The sequence below is a fragment of the Montipora capricornis genome, chromosome 2 (genome assembly GCF_036669925.1).
Source record: "Montipora capricornis isolate CH-2021 chromosome 2, ASM3666992v2, whole genome shotgun sequence".
In the NCBI taxonomy this organism is placed as follows: Eukaryota; Metazoa; Cnidaria; class Anthozoa; order Scleractinia; family Acroporidae; genus Montipora; species Montipora capricornis.
Window position 1 is genome coordinate 39,406,531 of NC_090884.1, and position 5,000 is coordinate 39,411,530.

Genomic DNA, 5,000 nt, shown 5'->3' on the forward strand with positions numbered 1-5,000 from the left:
CAATGACAGATGCTAAGACCAGGCTGATTATTGAAGTTTATACCCACTGTTCATTCTACATGGGGCAGCCCTTACAATATCACGGCAAGCTGGTAAAATGCACCGGCCCTTTCCTTGTTTTTCAAACCAAACAAATAAAATTTTGTTATATATTAGGAGCAACAGTTTTGAATTTAAGCTGTTAAGCAATTTTTCCTTTTACAATCTATGTTGCCATTCCAGCCTATTATGATCAGACTTTTGTTGAATTTACTGCATGGTTTCAATGACAGATGCTAAGACCAGGCTGATTATTGAAGTTTATACCCACTGTTCATTCTACATGGGGCAGCCCTTACAATAGCACAGCAAGCTGGTAAAATGCACCGGCCCTTTCCTTGTTTTTCAAACCAAACAAATAAAATTTGTTCTATATTAGGAGCAACAGTTTTGAATTTAAGCTGTTAAGCAATTTTTCCTTTTACAATCTATGGCCACTCCGGTCTGTTATGATCATACGCACTGGCCCTTCCTTTGGTTTTCAAACTAAACATGCACATAAGCCACAAGCTTAATGTGTTTGGCTTCTCTGACCTGCATAGAATTTAATCAAAGTTCAAACTCACTTTTAGACACTGTCTAACACTGTCCTTAAAGCAGGTGAAATCTTTCCGTTTGTAGCAGCCTCCTTCACCAGCTTCATTGTGCTGCTAATGCAGAGTGGACATTTATCATCTGAATTTGACTTAAGCAGTCCACAGTAGCAGTGCGAGACATTTTTCTCTGCTACCCTCTTGGGAATGTAAGAGTCACAAGCTTTCTTCTTTTCTGCGCGGTAGGTAATGCTGTAGGGATCTAATTCTCGAAGCCACACCATAGAGATATATTCATGCCTAAAAACCATCCACCGCCTCTGGTTTTTGTTAACGTTACAAGTGTTTTGTACATAAGCCGCAAGTTTAATATGTTTGGCTTCTCTGCCCTGCATGGAATTTAATCCAAGTCCAAACCCACTCTCCTTAAATAGTTGTTGGGTGCTGTAGGGGATTGCATATCCAATTGTCCATGTTGTGGGGTTGATGCCATCAAGAAAAAGGGCGTGAGTATTGAAATACAGTTGGCACTTGCTTTCAAGCTCCACCAACTGTTCTCTACTAATTTCCACCCTTGAAAACAGTGACCCACTGTCTCGTAGTTGTAAAGCTGAAAATGCTAGAGCATGCAATTTTACTTTGATTGAACTTGAAATGTTGGCAATGCCTAAGAGGACTTCAATTAGGAGCCCAAAGTTCCAACAAAATCTCTTGGACTCCAAACCTGTAAAGCGATAACTGTATTGAAGCCCTTTCTTTCGCTTCTCAGAAAACCAACGGCAAAAATTTTTGTACAGACGTCCACACTTCATGCGTTCTTTTACACAATTAAGGAACGTAACTATAGGGCAGGAAGTTGGCAAATCTGATAAAACTACTGCAGCCTTCAATTGATTAGAATTTGTGTACTGCATGGCGACAGTCAAGCAATTGGTAAACCACTGTTGCCAACCATTGTTAATGCTGTGCAATGGATCAGGCTTTATCAAGTTAACAAATTTTCCAAGGGGTGGTATAAACTCCTGCCTGGAAAGGTAATGTAAAGTAAATGTAAGATTTAGAGTAGACCAAAAAAATAAAATAAAAATCAAACTACTTCTAAAAATTTTAAATAAGAGCAAAATTAATAGACCAATTTCGATATATTAAAATTCAGTCCTAAACAAAAGGCATCATCTCGAGGCTCTGGGGAATAAACTCATACAAATCCTTATATTTATTCCCCAGAGCCTCGAGATGATGCCTTTTGTTTCGGACTGAATTTTAATATATCGAAATTGGTCTATTGAACAGCATAAAAACATACTCTACCTGGATTTGTTTTGTGCTATGAATTTTGTAACTTCACTCCTCTGCTTCTTGTCAGGATCTTTTAGGCGCTTTTTAAATTTTTGAACCTTTTTTGCCACTTCTAATCTCTTTTCATAACTCCATGGCTGCCAGGTTGCATCCGAACCTCCTATAGAGCCAAACATTGTGTGCTTGTTGCTTTGTGAGACATTTGCAAATGGGGAAAAATATGTTGCAGCATTGTTCAACTCTCCTGAGAAAGAGGAGGCCCACTTCATGTCTGAAGGAATTAATTTCATGGCAAATCTTACTTGATACCCCTTCTCAGTGGTCAACCATTTGTTTTCCACTTCTTCCATTTCTTTTGTAAGTTGTTGTGTGTAGTCTTTCATCAAAGGGTGGTCCTCCTCACAGTTGGCTCCCAGCAGGAGGTGATTTTCATTGCAACTCTGGATGCGACTTAACAGGTTTAGGATACTGACTAAGTAGGCTGCAAGGATGATTATAAGAACATAACAGATCACGATCAGTACAGCAGAAGTGGTCACTACCACAGCTATGTTATGCCCCCAAGTGATATAAAGAAGTACTAAATATAAGAATATTAACATTGTTCATATGGGCCCTTACTTACACAATGAAATGCATGTGAAAGATTGTTCACAGTATCCTGAGGTACAACTAAGCTCTAAAAGATATACTGATAATTCAAAAGTTTCGTGCAGCGATTTTACATAAACTGGCCATTCATGTTATTCTAAACTAACTAAACAAGCTTACCAGTGGCGCAATCATCTTAACCAAATGGTGCACCATCTGCCCCTATAGCAACCCAGAATAGTCCCTCTACACCATGAAACCAATGAAGCATGGGGATTTGTTTATGAAGATCCATATACAGATCAGCAAGTTTCAGGAGATATGATTTAAGTGGTCTGTAAACGCCAGGAACACATTCTGTAGATAGCTCTGTGGCTAGTGTTTGTAAATCTCTCACTTCTCCAACATCAATAGTTTTCAAAAAGGACATCAGAGTTTTATAGGGTAAAATTTTGGGCACTTCAACCCCTGGAAGAATTTCTGCTTTCTGATTTTTTCTCTTTTTCCCTCCTGACTCATTCAAGACATCAGAACTATTTCTTATACTGGTATATTTTCTCTTTCCAAGCAGCTCACTTTCATAAAGTACTCGCATGCTTCTAATTTTGTTTGCTTGGCTCTTTTCATATTCTTTGATCTTGCTGTTCACAATGCTTGGAACAAGTGAATCCATGCATTTCTTAGAATTGGATATATACTCTCTCATCTCTCCAGTTTCTGCCGAGGTAATCAAAGTTGTCCAAAGGCCATCTTTTATTGATTTTGCTTGTTCTTTCTGAGAAGTGTAAACATGACTGCCACAGTGGATTGCTTTAACAGCCTCAACAGTTTTCTGTTTTCGTCGCCTGAACTGGCTCGCTGACAAACTTAGTGTTTCACTATCAGCTGAATTGATTTTACTGATCACAGATGGCCTCCTTGACATTTTTCCTGGCATACTTGGGTGTTCACACTCATCTGTACTGTTCTCTATTCCTGTGAGCTTTAAAAAAAACATTTCCAAACTAACTCACTAACATAACTGTCTAAACATAATATTACTACTACCTAAAAATACAGTCCTTGTGATCTCACTAATACCACTCAAGTATACACCTAATCTGGACGGTGCAAATTGCTGGAGTTGTGACCCTGTAAACCAGTATTAGGGTTAACTGGGTTAGACCTACACCTACAGCTGTACATGCATGTACACCTGCAAAGTACTCCATCTGCATAGTAATTCCACGAAGCACATTAAATGCATTATACAGAAATAAATTCTGAAATTTAATTGACAATAATATTGTGGAAAAGTGGCTTTATTTTAGTTTTTAGTTGAAAAGCTCAGATACTGCTAAGATATCCTTCCACTACAAATTTATTGATATAATATAGAAATTATGCAATTAAATACCTCTTACCTTTCTTTTCCTTCTCACTATTTTCTTTGTTTGAGCATTCAGCATTTTGGTGAGCTCTTCCAACTCCCCTTCCTTCTCAACAAGACCATTTCTAAGGGCCTTAACAGCCCTGGATTGCTCGGCCTCTGCATTTTGTATGGCTATCTTTTTGGCATGTTGGTAAGCACCAATATTAAATCGACGTTTTCTTGTCACTCCTTGCGGTATGCTGAAATACCATTGATTTATTTTTTTCATTCAATGCTATTTGGGATGTAAAATCAAACTTTCTAACAGAGGAAGAATCGAACTAAAATCCTATCATTTTTGTTTTTTCTCGTAAACTACATAAAGCCCAAAAAATCAAGTTAAAAACTCACCTTTCGATGCCCACTTCAACCGGTAAATTGTCTTGGTTCGCCACTCCAAGCATGCTTCTATGAAGGACGCTTCAAGAATAACCCTGGCAGTTTACACATCAAAATAAAGCTTGTCTTCTCTAGAAAACGAATTTGCCCGCCATTTCTCTCTTCGAGGTACCCAGTCTTCACACGGCGAGGTTTTTCTCGGGTCATCTGCAGGGGATTTCGAATAAATTCAGACCAGAGGCCTTTGCGCGCATTTTAGCCGCCATATTGGATTTTTTTCTTGGACACTAGATCACCGATTTGAGGGGTGGTTTGGCCCCGGCGTGATAGCACTCACAATATCATCAATTGTGAAATCATCATTACCATCATCAGCCTCATCGTCCGGGAAGATGTGACATATTTCATCACTTCCAAGAACCCTTAAATTATTGTCATCCTCATAGCATACCAGATACCACATCTCTGTTTAAAAATATACCATGTATATGTTTAGTTAAATACTGATTATTCATCCTTTAAACAAGTGGGGCATGGAGGAAATAAAGACTTAATTACAATCTCCCAGTCTTTGAGGTAATCAGTATAGTGGATTCACCTACATGTAAACTGTGTTTACCTTACACTGTAACATGGTGAAATAAAAAAGCATTTTCAGGCATTTGTATCACGCATCTCTACCAGTTCATTTCTCACGTTAAGAAATTTTGTCTATAAAGATAGAGCCTTATTCCCTTTATTACGGTAAGCCAAAATGGCGGTCTGTTCCAAGCATTGACCAGCACTCC

At 38.4% G+C, this 5,000-nt stretch overlaps 1 pseudogene; it reads right to left on the reverse strand.

Annotated features, from left to right (window-relative positions):
• LOC138037283 (myb-like protein X) overlaps positions 1-5,000 on the reverse strand; it is an 11,908-nt pseudogene that overhangs the window by 6,448 nt on the left and 460 nt on the right.